This window comes from Hyla sarda, unplaced genomic scaffold (genome assembly GCF_029499605.1).
Source record: "Hyla sarda isolate aHylSar1 unplaced genomic scaffold, aHylSar1.hap1 scaffold_620, whole genome shotgun sequence".
NCBI lineage: Eukaryota > Metazoa > Chordata > Amphibia > Anura > Hylidae > Hyla > Hyla sarda.
This window is the reverse complement of record NW_026610635.1, coordinates 141,522-165,538: the sequence shown is the minus strand read 5'-3', so window position 1 is coordinate 165,538 and position 24,017 is coordinate 141,522. Positions and strand designations below refer to the sequence as shown.

At 46.2% G+C, this 24,017-nt stretch overlaps 8 non-coding genes and 1 pseudogene across 8 annotated transcripts; all 9 read right to left on the bottom strand.

Moving 5' to 3' along the window:
• Positions 1-3,793: 3,793 nt before the first annotated feature.
• On the bottom strand, positions 3,794-4,011 carry LOC130341416 (U2 spliceosomal RNA; annotated as a pseudogene).
• A 2,075-nt stretch (positions 4,012-6,086) lies between these two features.
• On the bottom strand, positions 6,087-6,277 carry LOC130341387 (U2 spliceosomal RNA). The gene has a single exon (XR_008881334.1). It is a non-coding gene; the product is annotated as a U2 spliceosomal RNA (small nuclear RNA).
• A 2,082-nt stretch (positions 6,278-8,359) lies between these two features.
• On the bottom strand, positions 8,360-8,550 carry LOC130341386 (U2 spliceosomal RNA). The gene has a single exon (XR_008881333.1). It is a non-coding gene; the product is annotated as a U2 spliceosomal RNA (small nuclear RNA).
• A 2,084-nt stretch (positions 8,551-10,634) lies between these two features.
• LOC130341402 (U2 spliceosomal RNA) lies at positions 10,635-10,825 on the bottom strand. The gene has a single exon (XR_008881347.1). It is a non-coding gene; the product is annotated as a U2 spliceosomal RNA (small nuclear RNA).
• Positions 10,826-12,920: 2,095 nt separating this feature from the next.
• On the bottom strand, positions 12,921-13,111 carry LOC130341384 (U2 spliceosomal RNA). The gene has a single exon (XR_008881332.1). It is a non-coding gene; the product is annotated as a U2 spliceosomal RNA (small nuclear RNA).
• Positions 13,112-15,189: 2,078 nt separating this feature from the next.
• On the bottom strand, positions 15,190-15,380 carry LOC130341383 (U2 spliceosomal RNA). The gene has a single exon (XR_008881331.1). It is a non-coding gene; the product is annotated as a U2 spliceosomal RNA (small nuclear RNA).
• Positions 15,381-17,479: 2,099 nt separating this feature from the next.
• Positions 17,480-17,670, bottom strand: LOC130341381 (U2 spliceosomal RNA). Its single transcript, XR_008881329.1, has one exon. It is a non-coding gene; the product is annotated as a U2 spliceosomal RNA (small nuclear RNA).
• Positions 17,671-19,764: 2,094 nt separating this feature from the next.
• Positions 19,765-19,955, bottom strand: LOC130341380 (U2 spliceosomal RNA). Its single transcript, XR_008881328.1, has one exon. It is a non-coding gene; the product is annotated as a U2 spliceosomal RNA (small nuclear RNA).
• A 2,082-nt stretch (positions 19,956-22,037) lies between these two features.
• Positions 22,038-22,228, bottom strand: LOC130341379 (U2 spliceosomal RNA). The gene has a single exon (XR_008881327.1). It is a non-coding gene; the product is annotated as a U2 spliceosomal RNA (small nuclear RNA).
• Positions 22,229-24,017: the final 1,789 nt, after the last annotated feature.

The following is a 24,017-nucleotide window of genomic DNA, read 5'->3' as shown; positions in this document are numbered from 1 at the left end:
TGTTTGACACCTGATAAAAGAGGAACACCGCTGGTTAAAAAGCCATTAACAGAGACTTGACTAAAACAGGATCGGTATAAAAGCATGATTCGGCTTAAAATCGTTTCAGGCACTGCCATCTTTTTAAGAACTAAAAACAGGTATTCATGGGAGACCCTATCAAAGGCTTTTTCAAAGTCTAAGGATAAAATTGCTACAGTTTGATTTCTATCCTTAAAATACCATAAAACATCTCTTAAAATATTTAGGGATTCAGCTATAGACCTTCCAGGTACCCCACAAACCTGATTTGGGTGAACTAATTTATGAATAAAAGGTTTAAAACGGACAGCTAATAACTTGGCTAAAACTTTATAATCGACATTTAAAAGTGTGATGGGGCGCCAATTTTTTAGCATATCCTTTTCACCTTTTTTAAAAAGTAATGATACAATCCCCCTCCTCCAGGAAGGGGGAAGTTCATTAACAATAAAAGTTTCTTTATACAATAAAACCATATCATCCTTTAAAATATCCCAAAAAGCTAAATAAAATTCGATGGGTAAACCATCTTCCCCAGGGGCCTTCCCACTAGAAAAACTTTTAAAAACAAATAAAAGTTCATCTAAGTTAAGATCACGGGATAAAACCTCCTGGTCTAAAACATCTAGCTTAAAATCAAGGGAATTAAGAACATGTTCTAAAAAGGATGGATTAAGATCTTTCTTATTAAAAAGAAGCTGGTAGAAGTTAAAAACTGCATCTAACATGCCTTTTGGAGTGGATTCACCCTCAAGGTTCTGGATGATATCCCTCCTATTCATCACTTTTTTAAAAAAGAAACGGGAACATTTCTCGCCCTCCTCCAGGTGCTGCACATGTGAGTTAAAAATGATTTGTTTCCCTTTCTTTTCTATGGCATGTTTTATTTCAGTTTTAAGGTTTAAAATATCATTTTCTACATCCATACCAGCTTCTTTCAATTTAAAAAGTACATTTAAACGCATGTTAAGAACATAAAACCACTGTTTTTCCATTTTTGCCTTCTTCTTACCTGCTTTGATAAAAAAAAATCTGATTTTAGATTTGGTGCCCTCCCACCAGTGCAGCATAGGCTCGTGGGGTTTTCTTTGTGATTGCCAGCACTGGTAGGTCCGCACAAACTCCTCTTTTATCTCAGGGTCCTCTAGGAGTGTGGTGTTTAATCTCCAGAGGCCCCTTTTTGCTTTTTGCTCCCCCTCTAGCTCCAGGCCCACCAAGAGGAGCTTATGATCAGAGAAGATATTCTGCTCGAGCGTGCATTTCAGGGGTTTAAAAGCTCTAGAGGAAAAAATAAAATCGATTCTGGAGCTCACTCTTCCATTGGACCATGTGGCGCCCGGGTCCTCCGGCAAGAGATCCTTCCAGCAATCTTTCAAATTAAAATCATCAATAAAATTTTTAAGCAGGTAAGAAGTGCGGTCTTTACGATTAATATCCCCACCCTGCCGGTGTTCCCCATCACGTATGCAGTTAAAATCACCTCCCACCAGCAGGGGGGAAGACCCAACACAAAACAGTGGTAAAATTTCAAATAGTTCTGCCCGCTCCTGTTTATCAGGAGGGGCATACACATTTAAAACACGAATTAAAAGTCCATTAAAATATAGATGAATTAAAAGAGCTCTGCCAGGCACAATCTCAGTTACTGTATGAATAGAAAAGGACTGGCCTCGGCAGAGCAGCCCAACACCCACAGAACGACAGTCATTTGCACCGGACCATATGGATGGGCCCAGCTTCCAGTCTTCTTTTAAGTCTTTATAGTCCATTTTACTAGGGATTCCACATTCTTGTAGCAGGCAAAGGTCAAAGTCACATGTCTCTAGATAAGAAAATAAAGCAGCCCTGCGAACAGGGCTCTTTAAGGACCTCACATTGAGTGAGGCAATTTTTACAGGGATAGGCATAGTTTATGGAGAGTCCGTGCTTGGAGAATCAAAGTCAATAATAAGCTGCGTACCGTCATCCCCCGCCTGCGGGGTCATCAGCTCCTTGATGTTCTGAGGGTCGGAGCTTGAGATCGATGATGCCCCGACCCTGAGCTCGCTCTCGTCCGAACTACGGCACGCCGCTTTCCTTTGAATGTCTTCCTCTTCTTCTTCTCTTTGTCTTTTAAATGTCACACTGCTGTCCATATCCTCTGTGTTGCTCTCACTCGATGTAATCTCTGGCCCCCGGCTGATGGATCTGCGTCTTCTTTCATCATTTGACGACTGGAACTGCTGCACAGGGGCCTGTGAGGCCTCTTTTCCGGAACCTTTGCCGCTACCTTGGGAAGTTTTCATCGCTTGTTCCCCAGCAAGCGTTGCTGAGGACTGTTGCTCCAACTTCCCCATCGATCGACGATGGCCAGTTTTACCCACCGGGTCCACTGCTGGCGGGGCAGCAAACCCTGGTTTGGCGCCACTTGTCTTCTTGGCCCTGTCCTGTATAGGCGGAGTAACAGGACCGGGCTCAGACCTGGCCACCTGGCTCCCCTTCCGGCGGGCTTTCACCGGGGCCTCTTCGTCCGGAGCAGGGCGACCCTGGGCCAAGCCAGTACCTGGCTTATGCTGTAATTTTGGGTCCACCTTTGCCCCCACCGAGGCCCGTCGGCTGCCACCCGCCACAGGTGAGCCCCCTTCAGAAGTTTCGGCGGGCTCTTGAGCCAGGTAGGAAGTCGATCGACGTCTTTCAATTTCCCGGGCAGTAAACTCGATCACCCGCCCGGGCTTCGTGGAATCCCCATGGCCTCCCCCTAGCACTACCACCGGTGGGCCCCCCGATGGAGCACCAGAGGTCTTGGGCCTGGACCCATCAGTACCTGCCATCTGGGGTTTGGGCATCTTAAAAAAGGACGTCTTTTGTCCTGTCCCCTCTTTGGGTGGGCCCAGCCTTGACCCACCCATCGTAGTTTTTGCTTTATGGGGACAGGAATTAAAATCGTGATTTTCCTCTCCGCAGAGGTTGCACCTTATCGTATGGCTACATCTTGAGGCTATGTGACCTTCTTGGCCACACCTATTGCAGCGAATCACACGCTCCGTGCCGCAGGTCTCCTGGGTGTGGCCAAACCTCAAGCAATTTCGGCAATACATAGGCATTTGAGGATAGAACAGGAAGCCCCGAACTCTCCCGATGGCAAAATTTGGGGGCGGATGGCAAAGACCCCCAATACCACCGGGATCCTTACGGAGCTTGACCCAGAACTTCCTCTTGCCGTTCCAGAACCGCACGGAGTTCAAGATTTTGTTTGCGAATCGCACCTCTTCGCAGTATCGCCGAAGAAAAGTGGCTATATCCTCCGTGGTCACATGAGGGCTGTGCATAGCCACCACCAACGGTATATGTTCCTCACCATAGAGGAACTGGAACGAAAGACCGTCGAGTCGATCGTCCCTCTGGTCCGCACCAGACAAGGTTGCATAGATGTTATCGCAACACGCCGTGGCCGTGAAGGTGACGGTATACAGGCCACGGCTTTCCTGGTCATTTAGACACAGGATGTCCTCCCTATTGAGGCGGAAGTAGTCAAGAAGAATCACCTCCGCAATGAAGCGGAGGTTCTTCAACTGACGATGGCTCTCCGACACCTCTATGCGGATGGTATTTCGCATCGACATTTCCCCAGAGGGGAAAGCCCAGGAGAACGGCATCTTCCACACCCAGGGACTAAGCCCCTTCCCCAATAGCAGCAGGGGCTCGGAATCCCGCTATAAAAGCGGAACCCTTACCCAAGGCAGAGGTCGGGGGCACCCTAGGTGCTTCCGAAGCTACAGGTAACGCTCAACGTACCGAAAATGCCTTCTGAGACACAAGGTCCCAGAGACAGGGGGATCGCAACCCGTTGTCTGTGGACTAAGCCCGCTCCCCAATAGCAGCAAGGGGGTGAAGTCCCTCCGTAAGGAGAGACAATCCCCCAAGGCCGAGAAGCGGGGTACCACAGACACCTTCCGACCAGACCAAATGCAGATACTACACTTGATCTTAGCCAAAAGGCCGAGAAGCGATAACCGTGAAAGGGGCGGGCCCAACAAGGTCCCCTTCATGGGCACTATCACTGCTTGCTGTCAGGGAGGCTGCCAGACAATTTTCCATGCACACTCTGGGCTGGGGGGCAGTCAACCACCAGTACACACAGCAGAACCTAAACCCATACCATTATTGCTAAGCAGCAAGACAGGGGCCCATTGCACTCCCACGGGGCCTTTTTAAATGCAATCCATAACCCGGATTTGCCAGGAACCCTTCTTACTCCTCCTACTTGCATGTGACACTGGGCTTAGGATCTGCATAGGAAACACACACACAAGCACACACCTACCTTTGTTGCCTGCAGATGCCTCCTTGGCTGTCCCCAAACGGTATCAAACCAACACCCACGGGAAGCTGTAAGCATAGAGGACATGCCTGCACCCCATTGGACTTACCTGTGTGGGTTAAATCCGGGTTATTTGACAACCTATGGCGGTGATGGTTCTGCTCAGGCAGAGCAGTGCTGATGCTCCTCATAAAGCTGTCGCTGCTGTGAAGGTTCTAGGTGACATCACAAATCCCTATGGTTACATACACAACAAAGCTGGGTTGTTGTTGTTTACACTCTGCAAGGCCTGTGGAAGTGAGTGACATCATAGCACTGTAGTTCTGAGGGTTCTAGATGGATGCAACAATCTCCTGTTGCGTCTATGAAGGCCATAATAGACGACATCACCAAACAGCTCCATAGTCACATACACAGCAAAGGAGAGATGTTGTTTACACCTAGTGATGTCAGTGGTATTGAGTGACATCACAGCACAGTGCTAAGGCTCCTGGGCCTGGACACAGCAGCGGCTGCAATATCTCAACGGAGAATACGTTTATATATATGTGTGTGTGTGCGCGTATATATATATATATATATATATATATATATATATATATATTTCTCCGCCGAAATCACTTTTAAACCCATTTCCACCTTTTTTTCCCTTCTCTTCCTCTTACTTTTTTTTCACGTTTTTTTACGTTTTTCTCCTTTTCGCCTCTTTTCTGGGCGTATTATTCTTCTTTTTCTTCTTTTTTTTCGTCTAATGCATACCCCATCAGTGCAGCAATGCTTATTCAATACCGCCAGCAGATGGAGACACTGGGGGATAATTTTCTAAGGATTTATACTGATTTTTCCTGTCTGAATTTGTCGCACAGAAAGTTGCAGGCCAAATATGTGTGACATTTCTGCGACTTTAGCTTCTAGAGCATTTTTACAACATTATACATAGGTGCTGAATACATAAAAAGCGACTGTTCAGCGACAGACAAGTCGCATCGGCTGAAAGTAGGCCAGAATGTCAGTCCATGTTGGAGCAGGTTTAGATACAGTCTAAAGTATAGATCTCAAAGTCTGTGCACAGAATTTAGCAAGGGCCTCGCACCTTCTGATGCATCAGGTAGGTGCACAATAGCATAGCCTAACCCTCTGTACTTTGGTCTATATTGATGCGGGACATAGACAGCCAGCTGATGACCAATCCATTAGTGCAATGGATGGCTGGAAGCATTTGTCTTTGCCTTTGCAATACCACAGAAGCAATGCATGGTCAATGTACAGCAATGACACACCTGTGTGAACAGCCAGGAGACCCCCCCCCCCCCCCCCCCCATGTTATGTTACATAGTTACATAGTTAGTACGGTCGAAAAAAGACATATGTCCATCAAGTTCAACCAGGGAATTAAGGGGTAGGGGTGTGGCGCGATATTGGGGAAGGGATGAGATTTTATATTTCTTCATAAGCATTAATCTTATTTTGTCAATTAGGAACATTCAGCACCCACCCGCTATCAAGGCAGCTGCCTATCATGTCATGCCCTACCTGCACAGGTGTGCTGGCTACTCAAATGATCCAATTAAGGAGGCCATTTAGTCAGCAGCAGCAGAAGTCCTGTGCCTGGACGCTCCAACAGCGGCCAGACACAAGCAGAAGCAGCAGCACCACCTTTTGTTTTTTGGCTGCAGCAGCAGCAAGGCCCACAGGGCTGGCTAGCTGGCTAGCCAGCAAGCAGGTAGCAATGAAAGTAGGAATCTTTCTTTTTAACCCTGTAAGGGGGTGGTGCACTGTACCCGAAGATACTGCCATATCGGGTCAATGCATAGGGCGACGGAAGCAAGCTTCGAAATCGGCCCCCGTTCTCAAAAATCCATTTAATATATGGTCCCCAGATAGGGGACGTATCAGATATTAAACTGATAAGAACAGATACTACACTTGATCTTAGCCAAAAGGCCGAGAAGCGATAACCGTGAAAGGGGCGGGCCCAACAAGGTCCCCTTCATGGGCACTATCACTGCTTGCTGTCAGGGAGGCTGCCAGACAATTTTCCATGCACACTCTGGGCTGGGGGGCAGTCAACCACCAGTACACACAGCAGAACCTAAACCCATACCATTATTGCTAAGCAGCAAGACAGGGGCCCATTGCACTCCCACGGGGCCTTTTTAAATGCAATCCATAACCCGGATTTGCCAGGAACCCTTCTTACTCCTCCTACTTGCATGTGACACTGGGCTTAGGATCTGCATAGGAAACACACACACAAGCACACACCTACCTTTGTTGCCTGCAGATGCCTCCTTGGCTGTCCCCAAACGGTATCAAACCAACACCCACGGGAAGCTGTAAGCATAGAGGACATGCCTGCACCCCATTGGACTTACCTGTGTGGGTTAAATCCGGGTTATTTGACAACCTATGGCGGTGATGGTTCTGCTCAGGCAGAGCAGTGCTGATGCTCCTCATAAAGCTGTCGCTGCTGTGAAGGTTCTAGGTGACATCACAAATCCCTATGGTTACATACACAACAAAGCTGGGTTGTTGTTGTTTACACTCTGCAAGGCCTGTGGAAGTGAGTGACATCATAGCACTGTAGTTCTGAGGGTTCTAGATGGATGCAACAATCTCCTGTTGCTTCTATGAAGGCCATAATAGACGACATCACCAAACAGCTCCATAGTCACATACACAGCAAAGGAGAGATGTTGTTTACACCTAGTGATGTCAGTGGTATTGAGTGACATCACAGCACAGTGCTAAGGCTCCTGGGCCTGGACACAGCAGCGGCTGCAATATCTCAACGGAGAATACGTTTATATATATGTGTGTGTGTGCGCGTATATATATATATATATATATATATATATATATATATATATTTCTCCGCCGAAATCACTTTTAAACCCATTTCCACCTTTTTTTCCCTTCTCTTCCTCTTACTTTTTTTTCACGTTTTTTTACGTTTTTCTCCTTTTCGCCTCTTTTCTGGGCGTATTATTCTTCTTTTTCTTCTTTTTTTTCGTCTAATGCATACCCCATCAGTGCAGCAATGCTTATTCAATACCGCCAGCAGATGGAGACACTGGGGGATAATTTTCTAAGGATTTATACTGATTTTTCCTGTCTGAATTTGTCGCACAGAAAGTTGCAGGCCAAATATGTGTGACATTTCTGCGACTTTAGCTTCTAGAGCATTTTTACAACATTATACATAGGTGCTGAATACATAAAAAGCGACTGTTCAGCGACAGACAAGTCGCATCGGCTGAAAGTAGGCCAGAATGTCAGTCCATGTTGGAGCAGGTTTAGATACAGTCTAAAGTATAGATCTCAAAGTCTGTGCACAGAATTTAGCAAGGGCCTCGCACCTTCTGATGCATCAGGTAGGTGCACAATAGCATAGCCTAACCCTCTGTACTTTGGTCTATATTGATGCGGGACATAGACAGCCAGCTGATGACCAATCCATTAGTGCAATGGATGGCTGGAAGCATTTGTCTTTGCCTTTGCAATACCACAGAAGCAATGCATGGTCAATGTACAGCAATGACACACCTGTGTGAACAGCCAGGAGACCCCCCCCCCCCCCCCCCATGTTATGTTACATAGTTACATAGTTAGTACGGTCGAAAAAAGACATATGTCCATCAAGTTCAACCAGGGAATTAAGGGGTAGGGGTGTGGCGCGATATTGGGGAAGGGATGAGATTTTATATTTCTTCATAAGCATTAATCTTATTTTGTCAATTAGGAACATTCAGCACCCACCCGCTATCAAGGCAGCTGCCTATCATGTCATGCCCTACCTGCACAGGTGTGCTGGCTACTCAAATGATCCAATTAAGGAGGCCATTTAGTCAGCAGCAGCAGAAGTCCTGTGCCTGGACGCTCCAACAGCGGCCAGACACAAGCAGAAGCAGCAGAAGCAGCAGCACCACCTTTTGTTTTTTGGCTGCAGCAGCAGCAAGGCCCACAGGGCTGGCTAGCTGGCTAGCCAGCAAGCAGGTAGCAATGAAAGTAGGAATCTTTCTTTTTAACCCTGTAAGGGGGTGGTGCACTGTACCCGAAGATACTGCCATATCGGGTCAATGCATAGGGCGACGGAAGCAAGCTTCGAAATCGGCCCCCGTTCTCAAAAATCCATTTAATATATGGTCCCCAGATAGGGGACGTATCAGATATTAAACTGATAAGAACAGATACTACACTTGATCTTAGCCAAAAGGCCGAGAAGCGATAACCGTGAAAGGGGCGGGCCCAACAAGGTCCCCTTCATGGGCACTATCACTGCTTGCTGTCAGGGAGGCTGCCAGACAATTTTCCATGCACACTCTGGGCTGGGGGGCAGTCAACCACCAGTACACACAGCAGAACCTAAACCCATACCATTATTGCTAAGCAGCAAGACAGGGGCCCATTGCACTCCCACGGGGCCTTTTTAAATGCAATCCATAACCCGGATTTGCCAGGAACCCTTCTTACTCCTCCTACTTGCATGTGACACTGGGCTTAGGATCTGCATAGGAAACACACACACAAGCACACACCTACCTTTGTTGCCTGCAGATGCCTCCTTGGCTGTCCCCAAACGGTATCAAACCAACACCCACGGGAAGCTGTAAGCATAGAGGACATGCCTGCACCCCATTGGACTTACCTGTGTGGGTTAAATCCGGGTTATTTGACAACCTATGGCGGTGATGGTTCTGCTCAGGCAGAGCAGTGCTGATGCTCCTCATAAAGCTGTCGCTGCTGTGAAGGTTCTAGGTGACATCACAAATCCCTATGGTTACATACACAACAAAGCTGGGTTGTTGTTGTTTACACTCTGCAAGGCCTGTGGAAGTGAGTGACATCATAGCACTGTAGTTCTGAGGGTTCTAGATGGATGCAACAATCTCCTGTTGCTTCTATGAAGGCCATAATAGACGACATCACCAAACAGCTCCATAGTCACATACACAGCAAAGGAGAGATGTTGTTTACACCTAGTGATGTCAGTGGTATTGAGTGACATCACAGCACAGTGCTAAGGCTCCTGGGCCTGGACACAGCAGCGGCTGCAATATCTCAACGGAGAATACGTTTATATATATGTGTGTGTGTGCGCGTATATATATATATATATATATATATATATATATATATATATATATTTCTCCGCCGAAATCACTTTTAAACCCATTTCCACCTTTTTTTCCCTTCTCTTCCTCTTACTTTTTTTTCACGTTTTTTTACGTTTTTCTCCTTTTCGCCTCTTTTCTGGGCGTATTATTCTTCTTTTTCTTCTTTTTTTTCGTCTAATGCATACCCCATCAGTGCAGCAATGCTTATTCAATACCGCCAGCAGATGGAGACACTGGGGGATAATTTTCTAAGGATTTATACTGATTTTTCCTGTCTGAATTTGTCGCACAGAAAGTTGCAGGCCAAATATGTGTGACATTTCTGCGACTTTAGCTTCTAGAGCATTTTTACAACATTATACATAGGTGCTGAATACATAAAAAGCGACTGTTCAGCGACAGACAAGTCGCATCGGCTGAAAGTAGGCCAGAATGTCAGTCCATGTTGGAGCAGGTTTAGATACAGTCTAAAGTATAGATCTCAAAGTCTGTGCACAGAATTTAGCAAGGGCCTCGCACCTTCTGATGCATCAGGTAGGTGCACAATAGCATAGCCTAACCCTCTGTACTTTGGTCTATATTGATGCGGGACATAGACAGCCAGCTGATGACCAATCCATTAGTGCAATGGATGGCTGGAAGCATTTGTCTTTGCCTTTGCAATACCACAGAAGCAATGCATGGTCAATGTACAGCAATGACACACCTGTGTGAACAGCCAGGAGACCCCCCCCCCCCCCCCCATGTTATGTTACATAGTTACATAGTTAGTACGGTCGAAAAAAGACATATGTCCATCAAGTTCAACCAGGGAATTAAGGGGTAGGGGTGTGGCGCGATATTGGGGAAGGGATGAGATTTTATATTTCTTCATAAGCATTAATCTTATTTTGTCAATTAGGAACATTCAGCACCCACCCGCTATCAAGGCAGCTGCCTATCATGTCATGCCCTACCTGCACAGGTGTGCTGGCTACTCAAATGATCCAATTAAGGAGGCCATTTAGTCAGCAGCAGCAGAAGTCCTGTGCCTGGACGCTCCAACAGCGGCCAGACACAAGCAGAAGCAGCAGAAGCAGCAGCACCACCTTTTGTTTTTGGCTGCAGCAGCAGCAAGGCCCACAGGGCTGGCTAGCTGGCTAGCCAGCAAGCAGGTAGCAATGAAAGTAGGAATCTTTCTTTTTAACCCTGTAAGGGGGTGGTGCACTGTACCCGAAGATACTGCCATATCGGGTCAATGCATAGGGCGACGGAAGCAAGCTTCGAAATCGGCCCCCGTTCTCAAAAATCCATTTAATATATGGTTCCCAGATAGGGGACGTATCAGATATTAAACTGATAAGAACAGATACTACACTTGATCTTAGCCAAAAGGCCGAGAAGCGATAACCGTGAAAGGGGCGGGCCCAACAAGGTCCCCTTCATGGGCACTATCACTGCTTGCTGTCAGGGAGGCTGCCAGACAATTTTCCATGCACACTCTGGGCTGGGGGGCAGTCAACCACCAGTACACACAGCAGAACCTAAACCCATACCATTATTGCTAAGCAGCAAGACAGGGGCCCATTGCACTCCCACGGGGCCTTTTTAAATGCAATCCATAACCCGGATTTGCCAGGAACCCTTCTTACTCCTCCTACTTGCATGTGACACTGGGCTTAGGATCTGCATAGGAAACACACACACAAGCACACACCTACCTTTGTTGCCTGCAGATGCCTCCTTGGCTGTCCCCAAACGGTATCAAACCAACACCCACGGGAAGCTGTAAGCATAGAGGACATGCCTGCACCCCATTGGACTTACCTGTGTGGGTTAAATCCGGGTTATTTGACAACCTATGGCGGTGATGGTTCTGCTCAGGCAGAGCAGTGCTGATGCTCCTCATAAAGCTGTCGCTGCTGTGAAGGTTCTAGGTGACATCACAAATCCCTATGGTTACATAAACAACAAAGCTGGGTTGTTGTTGTTTACACTCTGCAAGGCCTGTGGAAGTGAGTGACATCATAGCACTGTAGTTCTGAGGGTTCTAGATGGATGCAACAATCTCCTGTTGCTTCTATGAAGGCCATAATAGACGACATCACCAAACAGCTCCATAGTCACATACACAGCAAAGGAGAGATGTTGTTTACACCTAGTGATGTCAGTGGTATTGAGTGACATCACAGCACAGTGCTAAGGCTCCTGGGCCTGGACACAGCAGCGGCTGCAATATCTCAACGGAGAATACGTTTATATATATATGTGTGTGTGTGCGCGTATATATATATATATATATATATATATATATATATATATATATATATATATATTTCTCCGCCGAAATCACTTTTAAACCCATTTCCACCTTTTTTTCCCTTCTCTTCCTCTTACTTTTTTTTCACGTTTTTTTACGTTTTTCTCCTTTTCGCCTCTTTTCTGGGCGTATTATTCTTCTTTTTCTTCTTTTTTTTCGTCTAATGCATACCCCATCAGTGCAGCAATGCTTATTCAATACCGCCAGCAGATGGAGACACTGGGGGATAATTTTCTAAGGATTTATACTGATTTTTCCTGTCTGAATTTGTCGCACAGAAAGTTGCAGGCCAAATATGTGTGACATTTCTGCGACTTTAGCTTCTAGAGCATTTTTACAACATTATACATAGGTGCTGAATACATAAAAAGCGACTGTTCAGCGACAGACAAGTCGCATCGGCTGAAAGTAGGCCAGAATGTCAGTCCATGTTGGAGCAGGTTTAGATACAGTCTAAAGTATAGATCTCAAAGTCTGTGCACAGAATTTAGCAAGGGCCTCGCACCTTCTGATGCATCAGGTAGGTGCACAATAGCATAGCCTAACCCTCTGTACTTTGGTCTATATTGATGCGGGACATAGACAGCCAGCTGATGACCAATCCATTAGTGCAATGGATGGCTGGAAGCATTTGTCTTTGCCTTTGCAATACCACAGAAGCAATGCATGGTCAATGTACAGCAATGACACACCTGTGTGAACAGCCAGGAGACCCCCCCCCCCCCCCCCATGTTATGTTACATAGTTACATAGTTAGTACGGTCGAAAAAAGACATATGTCCATCAAGTTCAACCAGGGAATTAAGGGGTAGGGGTGTGGCGCGATATTGGGGAAGGGATGAGATTTTATATTTCTTCATAAGCATTAATCTTATTTTGTCAATTAGGAACATTCAGCACCCACCCGCTATCAAGGCAGCTGCCTATCATGTCATGCCCTACCTGCACAGGTGTGCTGGCTACTCAAATGATCCAATTAAGGAGGCCATTTAGTCAGCAGCAGCAGAAGTCCTGTGCCTGGACGCTCCAACAGCGGCCAGACACAAGCAGAAGCAGCAGAAGCAGCAGCACCACCTTTTGTTTTTTGGCTGCAGCAGCAGCAAGGCCCACAGGGCTGGCTAGCTGGCTAGCCAGCAAGCAGGTAGCAATGAAAGTAGGAATCTTTCTTTTTAACCCTGTAAGGGGGTGGTGCACTGTACCCGAAGATACTGCCATATCGGGTCAATGCATAGGGCGACGGAAGCAAGCTTCGAAATCGGCCCCCGTTCTCAAAAATCCATTTAATATATGGTCCCCAGATAGGGGACGTATCAGATATTAAACTGATAAGAACAGATACTACACTTGATCTTAGCCAAAAGGCCGAGAAGCGATAACCGTGAAAGGGGCGGGCCCAACAAGGTCCCCTTCATGGGCACTATCACTGCTTGCTGTCAGGGAGGCTGCCAGACAATTTTCCATGCACACTCTGGGCTGGGGGGCAGTCAACCACCAGTACACACAGCAGAACCTAAACCCATACCATTATTGCTAAGCAGCAAGACAGGGGCCCATTGCACTCCCACGGGGCCTTTTTAAATGCAATCCATAACCCGGATTTGCCAGGAACCCTTCTTACTCCTCCTACTTGCATGTGACACTGGGCTTAGGATCTGCATAGGAAACACACACACAAGCACACACCTACCTTTGTTGCCTGCAGATGCCTCCTTGGCTGTCCCCAAACGGTATCAAACCAACACCCACGGGAAGCTGTAAGCATAGAGGACATGCCTGCACCCCATTGGACTTACCTGTGTGGGTTAAATCCGGGTTATTTGACAACCTATGGCGGTGATGGTTCTGCTCAGGCAGAGCAGTGCTGATGCTCCTCATAAAGCTGTCGCTGCTGTGAAGGTTCTAGGTGACATCACAAATCCCTATGGTTACATACACAACAAAGCTGGGTTGTTGTTGTTTACACTCTGCAAGGCCTGTGGAAGTGAGTGACATCATAGCACTGTAGTTCTGAGGGTTCTAGATGGATGCAACAATCTCCTGTTGCTTCTATGAAGGCCATAATAGACGACATCACCAAACAGCTCCATAGTCACATACACAGCAAAGGAGAGATGTTGTTTACACCTAGTGATGTCAGTGGTATTGAGTGACATCACAGCACAGTGCTAAGGCTCCTGGGCCTGGACACAGCAGCGGCTGCAATATCTCAACGGAGAATACGTTTATATATATGTGTGTGTGTGCGCGTATATATATATATATATATATATATATATATATATATATTTCTCCGCCGAAATCACTTTTAAACCCATTTCCACCTTTTTTTCCCTTCTCTTCCTCTTACTTTTTTTTCACGTTTTTTTACGTTTTTCTCCTTTTCGCCTCTTTTCTGGGCGTATTATTCTTCTTTTTCTTCTTTTTTTTCGTCTAATGCATACCCCATCAGTGCAGCAATGCTTATTCAATACCGCCAGCAGATGGAGACACTGGGGGATAATTTTCTAAGGATTTATACTGATTTTTCCTGTCTGAATTTGTCGCACAGAAAGTTGCAGGCCAAATATGTGTGACATTTCTGCGACTTTAGCTTCTAGAGCATTTTTACAACATTATACATAGGTGCTGAATACATAAAAAGCGACTGTTCAGCGACAGACAAGTCGCATCGGCTGAAAGTAGGCCAGAATGTCAGTCCATGTTGGAGCAGGTTTAGATACAGTCTAAAGTATAGATCTCAAAGTCTGTGCACAGAATTTAGCAAGGGCCTCGCACCTTCTGATGCATCAGGTAGGTGCACAATAGCATAGCCTAACCCTCTGTACTTTGGTCTATATTGATGCGGGACATAGACAGCCAGCTGATGACCAATCCATTAGTGCAATGGATGGCTGGAAGCATTTGTCTTTGCCTTTGCAATACCACAGAAGCAATGCATGGTCAATGTACAGCAATGACACACCTGTGTGAACAGCCAGGAGACCCCCCCCCCCCCCCCATGTTATGTTACATAGTTACATAGTTAGTACGGTCGAAAAAAGACATATGTCCATCAAGTTCAACCAGGGAATTAAGGGGTAGGGGTGTGGCGCGATATTGGGGAAGGGATGAGATTTTATATTTCTTCATAAGCATTAATCTTATTTTGTCAATTAGGAACATTCAGCACCCACCCGCTATCAAGGCAGCTGCCTATCATGTCATGCCCTACCTGCACAGGTGTGCTGGCTACTCAAATGATCCAATTAAGGAGGCCATTTAGTCAGCAGCAGCAGAAGTCCTGTGCCTGGACGCTCCAACAGCGGCCAGACACAAGCAGAAGCAGCAGAAGCAGCAGCACCACCTTTTGTTTTTTGGCTGCAGCAGCAGCAAGGCCCACAGGGCTGGCTAGCTGGCTAGCCAGCAAGCAGGTAGCAATGAAAGTAGGAATCTTTCTTTTTAACCCTGTAAGGGGGTGGTGCACTGTACCCGAAGATACTGCCATATCGGGTCAATGCATAGGGCGACGGAAGCAAGCTTCGAAATCGGCCCCCGTTCTCAAAAATCCATTTAATATATGGTCCCCAGATAGGGGACGTATCAGATATTAAACTGATAAGAACAGATACTACACTTGATCTTAGCCAAAAGGCCGAGAAGCGATAACCGTGAAAGGGGCGGGCCCAACAAGGTCCCCTTCATGGGCACTATCACTGCTTGCTGTCAGGGAGGCTGCCAGACAATTTTCCATGCACACTCTGGGCTGGGGGGCAGTCAACCACCAGTACACACAGCAGAACCTAAACCCATACCATTATTGCTAAGCAGCAAGACAGGGGCCCATTGCACTCCCACGGGGCCTTTTTAAATGCAATCCATAACCCGGATTTGCCAGGAACCCTTCTTACTCCTCCTACTTGCATGTGACACTGGGCTTAGGATCTGCATAGGAAACACACACACAAGCACACACCTACCTTTGTTGCCTGCAGATGCCTCCTTGGCTGTCCCCAAACGGTATCAAACCAACACCCACGGGAAGCTGTAAGCATAGAGGACATGCCTGCACCCCATTGGACTTACCTGTGTGGGTTAAATCCGGGTTATTTGACAACCTATGGCGGTGATGGTTCTGCTCAGGCAGAGCAGTGCTGATGCTCCTCATAAAGCTGTCGCTGCTGTGAAGGTTCTAGGTGACATCACAAATCCCTATGGTTACATACACAACAAAGCTGGGTTGTTGTTGTTTACACTCTGCAAGGCCTGTGGAAGTGAGTGACATCATAGCACTGTAGTTCTGAGGGTTCTAGATGGATGCAACAATCTCCTGTTGCTTCTATGAAGGCCATAATAGACGACATCACCAAACAGCTCCATAGTCACATACACAGCAAAGGAGAGATGTTGTTTACACCTAGTGATGTCAGTGGTATTGAGTGACATCACAGCACAGTGCTAAGGCTCCTGGGCCTGGACACAGCAGCGGCTGCAATATCTCAACGGAGAATACGTTTATATATATGTGTGTGTGTGCGCGTATATATATATATATATATATATATATATATATATATATATATATATATATATATTTCTCCGCCGAAATCACTTTTAAACCCATTTCCACCTTTTTTTCCCTTCTCTTCCTCTTACTTTTTTTTCACGTTTTTTTAAGTTTTTCTCCTTTTCGCCTCTTTTCTGGGCGTATTATTCTTCTTTTTCTTCTTTTTTTTCGTCTAATGCATACCCCATCAGTGCAGCAATGCTTATTCAATACCGCCAGCAGATGGAGACACTGGGGGATAATTTTCTAAGGATTTATACTGATTTTTCCTGTCTGAATTTGTCGCACAGAAAGTTGCAGGCCAAATATGTGTGACATTTCTGCGACTTTAGCTTCTAGAGCATTTTTACAACATTATACATAGGTGCTGAATACATAAAAAGCGACTGTTCAGCGACAGACAAGTCGCATCGGCTGAAAGTAGGCCAGAATGTCAGTCCATGTTGGAGCAGGTTTAGATACAGTCTAAAGTATAGATCTCAAAGTCTGTGCACAGAATTTAGCAAGGGCCTCGCACCTTCTGATGCATCAGGTAGGTGCACAATAGCATAGCCTAACCCTCTGTACTTTGGTCTATATTGATGCGGGACATAGACAGCCAGCTGATGACCAATCCATTAGTGCAATGGATGGCTGGAAGCATTTGTCTTTGCCTTTGCAATACCACAGAAGCAATGCATGGTCAATGTACAGCAATGACACACCTGTGTGAACAGCCAGGAGACCCCCCCCCCCTCCCCCCCCCATGTTATGTTACATAGTTACATAGTTAGTACGGTCGAAAAAAGACATATGTCCATCAAGTTCAACCAGGGAATTAAGGGGTAGGGGTGTGGCGCGATATTGGGGAAGGGATGAGATTTTATATTTCTTCATAAGCATTAATCTTATTTTGTCAATTAGGAACATTCAGCACCCACCCGCTATCAAGGCAGCTGCCTATCATGTCATGCCCTACCTGCACAGGTGTGCTGGCTACTCAAATGATCCAATTAAGGAGGCCATTTAGTCAGCAGCAGCAGAAGTCCTGTGCCTGGACGCTCCAACAGCGGCCAGACACAAGCAGAAGCAGCAGAAGCAGCAGCACCACCTTTTGTTTTTTGGCTGCAGCAGCAGCAAGGCCCACAGGGCTGGCTAGCTGGCTAGCCAGCAAGCAGGTAGCAATGAAAGTAGGAATCTTTCTTTTTAACCCTGTAAGGGGGTGGTGCACTGTACCCGAAGATACTGCCATATCGGGTCAATGCATAGGGCGACGGAAGCAAGCTTCGAAATCGGCCCCCGTTCTCAAAAATCCATTTAATATATGGTCCCCAGATAGGGGACGTATCAGATATTAAACTGATAAGAACAGATACTACACTTGATCTTAGCCAAAAGGCCGAGAAGCGATAACCGTGAAAGGGGCGGGCCCAACAAGGTCCCCTTCATGGGCACTATCACTGCTTGCTGTCAGGGAGGCTGCCAGACAATTTTCCATGCACACTCTGGGCTGGGGGGCAGTCAACCACCAGTACACACAGCAGAACCTAAACCCATACCATTATTGCTAAGCAGCAAGACAGGGGCCCATTGCACTCCCACGGGGCCTTTTTAAATGCAATCCATAACCCGGATTTGCCAGGAACCCTTCTTACTCCTCCTACTTGCATGTGACACTGGGCTTAGGATCTGCATAGGAAACACACACACAAGCACACACCTACCTTTGTTGCCTGCAGATGCCTCCTTGGCTGTCCCCAAACGGTATCAAACCAACACCCACGGGAAGCTGTAAGCATAGAGGACATGCCTGCACCCCATTGGACTTACCTGTGTGGGTTAAATCCGGGTTATTTGACAACCTATGGCGGTGATGGTTCTGCTCAGGCAGAGCAGTGCTGATGCTCCTCATAAAGCTGTCGCTGCTGTGAAGGTTCTAGGTGACATCACAAATCCCTATGGTTACATACACAACAAAGCTGGGTTGTTGTTGTTTACACTCTGCAAGGCCTGTGGAAGTGAGTGACATCATAGCACTGTAGTTCTGAGGGTTCTAGATGGATGCAACAATCTCCTGTTGCTTCTATGAAGGCCATAATAGACGACATCACCAAACAGCTCCATAGTCACATACACAGCAAAGGAGAGATGTTGTTTACACCTAGTGATGTCAGTGGTATTGAGTGACATCACAGCACAGTGCTAAGGCTCCTGGGCCTGGACACAGCAGCGGCTGCAATATCTCAACGGAGAATACGTTTATATATATGTGTGTGTGTGCGCGTATATATATATATATATATATATATATATATATATATATATATATATATATATATTTCTCCGCCGAAATCACTTTTAAACCCATTTCCACCTTTTTTTCCCTTCTCTTCCTCTTACTTTTTTTTCACGTTTTTTTACGTTTTTCTCCTTTTCGCCTCTTTTCTGGGCGTATTATTCTTCTTTTTCTTCTTTTTTTTCGTCTAATGCATACCCCATCAGTGCAGCAATGCTTATTCAATACCGCCAGCAGATGGAGACACTGGGGGATAATTTTCTAAGGATTTATACTGATTTTTCCTGTCTGAATTTGTCGCACAGAAAGTTGCAGGCCAAATATGTGTGACATTTCTGCGACTTTAGCTTCTAGAGCATTTTTACAACATTATACATAGGTGCTGAATACATAAAAAGCGACTGTTCAGCGACAGACAAGTCGCATCGGCTGAAAGTAGGCCAGAATGTCAGTCCATGTTGGAGCAGGTTTAGATACAGTCTAAAGTATAGATCTCAAAGTCTGTGCACAGAATTTAGCAAGGGCCTCGCACCTTCTGATGCATCAGGTAGGTGCACAATAGCATAGCCTAACCCTCTGTACTTTGGTCTATATTGATGCGGGACATAGACAGCCAGCTGATGACCAATCCATTAGTGCAATGGATGGCTGGAAGCATTTGTCTTTGCCTTTGCAATACCACAGAAGCAATGCATGGTCAATGTACAGCAATGACACACCTGTGTGAACAGCCAGGAGACCCCCCCCCCCCCCCCATGTTATGTTACATAGTTACATAGTTAGTACGGTCGAAAAAAGACATATGTCCATCAAGTTCAACCAGGGAATTAAGGGGTAGGGGTGTGGCGCGATATTGGGGAAGGGATGAGATTTTATATTTCTTCATAAGCATTAATCTTATTTTGTCAATTAGGAACATTCAGCACCCACCCGCTATCAAGGCAGCTGCCTATCATGTCATGCCCTACCTGCACAGGTGTGCTGGCTACTCAAATGATCCAATTAAGGAGGCCATTTAGTCAGCAGCAGCAGAAGTCCTGTGCCTGGACGCTCCAACAGCGGCCAGACACAAGCAGAAGCAGCAGAAGCAGCAGCACCACCTTTTGTTTTTTGGCTGCAGCAGCAGCAAGGCCCACAGGGCTGGCTAGCTGGCTAGCCAGCAAGCAGGTAGCAATGAAAGTAGGAATCTTTCTTTTTAACCCTGTAAGGGGGTGGTGCACTGTACCCGAAGATACTGCCATATCGGGTCAATGCATAGGGCGACGGAAGCAAGCTTCGAAATCGGCCCCCGTTCTCAAAAATCCATTTAATATATGGTCCCCAGATAGGGGACGTATCAGATATTAAACTGATAAGAACAGATACTACACTTGATCTTAGCCAAAAGGCCGAGAAGCGATAACCGTGAAAGGGGCGGGCCCAACAAGGTCCCCTTCATGGGCACTATCACTGCTTGCTGTCAGGGAGGCTGCCAGACAATTTTCCATGCACACTCTGGGCTGGGGGGCAGTCAACCACCAGTACACACAGCAGAACCTAAACCCATACCATTATTGCTAAGCAGCAAGACAGGGACCCATTGCACTCCCACAGGGCCTTTTTAAATGCAATCCATAACCCGGATTTGCCAGGAACCCTTCTTACTCCTCCTACTTGCATGTGACACTGGGCTTAGGATCTGCATAGGAAACACACACACAAGCACACACCTACCTTTGTTGCCTGCAGATGCCTCCTTGGCTGTCCCCAAACGGTATCAAACCAACACCCACGGGAAGCTGTAAGCATAGAGGACATGCCTGCACCCCATTGGACTTACCTGTGTGGGTTAAATCCGGGTTATTTGACAACCTATGGCGGTGATGGTTCTGCTCAGGCAGAGCAGTGCTGATGCTCCTCATAAAGCTGTCGCTGCTGTGAAGGTTCTAGGTGACATCACAAATCCCTATGGTTACATACAACAAAGCTGGGTTGTTGTTGTTTACACTCTGCAAGGCCTGTGGAAGTGAGTGACATCATAGCACTGTAGTTCTGAGGGTTCTAGATGGATGCAACAATCTCCTGTTGCTTCTATGAAGGCCATAATAGACGACATCACCAAACAGCTCCATAGTCACATACACAGCAAAGGAGAGATGTTGTTTACACCTAGTGATGTCAGTGGTATTGAGTGACATCACAGCACAGTGCTAAGGCTCCTGGGCCTGGACACAGCAGCGGCTGCAATATCTCAACGGAGAATACGTTTATATATATGTGTGTGTGTGCGCGTATATATATATATATATATATATATATATATATATATATATTTCTCCGCCGAAATCACTTTTAAACCCATTTCCACCTTTTTTTCCCTTCTCTTCCTCTTACTTTTTTTTCACGTTTTTTTACGTTTTTCTCCTTTTCGCCTCTTTTCTGGGCGTATTATTCTTCTTTTTCTTCTTTTTTTTCGTCTAATGCATACCCCATCAGTGCAGCAATGCTTATTCAATACCGCCAGCAGATGGAGACACTGGGGGATAATTTTCTAAGGATTTATACTGATTTTTCCTGTCTGAATTTGTCGCACAGAAAGTTGCAGGCCAAATATGTGTGACATTTCTGCGACTTTAGCTTCTAGAGCATTTTTACAACATTATACATAGGTGCTGAATACATAAAAAGCGACTGTTCAGTGACAGACAAGTCGCATCGGCTGAAAGTAGGCCAGAATGTCAGTCCATGTTGGAGCAGGTTTAGATACAGTCTAAAGTATAGATCTCAAAGTCTGTGCACAGAATTTAGCAAGGGCCTCGCACCTTCTGATGCATCAGGTAGGTGCACAATAGCATAGCCTAACCCTCTGTACTTTGGTCTATATTGATGCGGGACATAGACAGCCAGCTGATGACCAATCCATTAGTGCAATGGATGGCTGGAAGCATTTGTCTTTGCCTTTGCAATACCACAGAAGCAATGCATGGTCAATGTACAGCAATGACACACCTGTGTGAACAGCCAGGAGACCCCCCCCATGTTATGTTACATAGTTACATAGTTAGTACGGTCGAAAAAAGACATATGTCCATCAAGTTCAACCAGGGAATTAAGGGGTAGGGGTGTGGCGCGATATTGGGGAAGGGATGAGATTTTATATTTCTTCATAAGCATTAATCTTATTTTGTCAATTAGGAACATTCAGCACCCACCCGCTATCAAGGCAGCTGCCTATCATGTCATGCCCTACCTGCACAGGTGTGCTGGCTACTCAAATGATCCAATTAAGGAGGCCATTTAGTCAGCAGCAGCAGAAGTCCTGTGCCTGGACGCTCCAACAGCGGCCAGACACAAGCAGAAGCAGAAGCAGCAGAAGCAGCAGCAGCACCACCTTTTGTTTTTTGGCTGCAGCAGCAGCAGCAAGGCCCACAGGGCTGGCTAGCTGGCTAGCCAGCAAGCAGGTAGCAATGAAAGTAGGAATCTTTCTTTTTAACCCTGTAAGGGGGTGGTGCACTGTACCCGAAGATACTGCCATATCGGGTCAATGCATAGGGCGACGGAAGCAAGCTTCGAAATCGGCCCCCGTTCTCAAAAATCCATTTAATATATGGTCCCCAGATAGGGGACGTATCAGATATTAAACTGATAAGAACAGATACTACACTTGATCTTAGCCAAAAGGCCGAGAAGCGATAACCGTGAAAGGGGCGGGCCCAACAAGGTCCCCTTCATGGGCACTATCACTGCTTGCTGTCAGGGAGGCTGCCAGACAATTTTCCATGCACACTCTGGGCTGGGGGGCAGTCAACCACCAGTACACACAGCAGAACCTAAACCCATACCATTATTGCTAAGCAGCAAGACAGGGGCCCATTGCACTCCCACGGGGCCTTTTTAAATGCAATCCATAACCCGGATTTGCCAGGAACCCTTCTTACTCCTCCTACTTGCATGTGACACTGGGCTTAGGATCTGCATAGGAAACACACACACAAGCACACACCTACCTTTGTTGCCTGCAGATGCCTCCTTGGCTGTCCCCAAACGGTATCAAACCAACACCCACGGGAAGCTGTAAGCATAGAGGACATGCCTGCACCCCATTGGACTTACCTGTGTGGGTTAAATCCGGGTTATTTGACAACCTATGGCGGTGATGGTTCTGCTCAGGCAGAGCAGTGCTGATGCTCCTCATAAAGCTGTCGCTGCTGTGAAGGTTCTAGGTGACATCACAAATCCCTATGGTTACATACACAACAAAGCTGGGTTGTTGTTGTTTACACTCTGCAAGGCCTGTGGAAGTGAGTGACATCATAGCACTGTAGTTCTGAGGGTTCTAGATGGATGCAACAATCTCCTGTTGCTTCTATGAAGGCCATAATAGACGACATCACCAAACAGCTCCATAGTCACATACACAGCAAAGGAGAGATGTTGTTTACACCTAGTGATGTCAGTGGTATTGAGTGACATCACAGCACAGTGCTAAGGCTCCTGGGCCTGGACACAGCAGCGGCTGCAATATCTCAACGGAGAATACGTTTATATATATGTGTGTGTGTGCGCGTATATATATATATATATATATATATATATATATATATATATATATTTCTCCGCCGAAATCACTTTTAAACCCATTTCCACCTTTTTTTCCCTTCTCTTCCTCTTACTTTTTTTTCACGTTTTTTTTACGTTTTTCTCCTTTTCGCCTCTTTTCTGGGCGTATTATTCTTCTTTTTCTTCTTTTTTTTCGTCTAATGCATACCCCATCAGTGCAGCAATGCTTATTCAATACCGCCAGCAGATGGAGACACTGGGGGATAATTTTCTAAGGATTTATACTGATTTTTCCTGTCTGAATTTGTCGCACAGAAAGTTGCAGGCCAAATATGTGTGACATTTCTGCGACTTTAGCTTCTAGAGCATTTTTACAACATTATACATAGGTGCTGAATACATAAAAAGCGACTGTTCAGCGACAGACAAGTCGCATCGGCTGAAAGTAGGCCAGAATGTCAGTCCATGTTGGAGCAGGTTTAGATACAGTCTAAAGTATAGATCTCAAAGTCTGTGCACAGAATTTAGCAAGGGCCTCGCACCTTCTGATGCATCAGGTAGGTGCACAATAGCATAGCCTAACCCTCTGTACTTTGGTCTATATTGATGCGGGACATAGACAGCCAGCTGATGACCAATCCATTAGTGCAATGGATGGCTGGAAGCATTTGTCTTTGCCTTTGCAATACCACAGAAGCAATGCATGGTCAATGTACAGCAATGACACACCTGTGTGAACAGCCAGGAGACCCCCCCCATGTTATGTTACATAGTTACATAGTTAGTACGGTCGAAAAAAGACATATGTCCATCAAGTTCAACCAGGGAATTAAGGGGTAGGGGTGTGGCGCGATATTGGGGAAGGGATGAGATTTTATATTTCTTCATAAGCATTAATCTTATTTTGTCAATTAGGAACATTC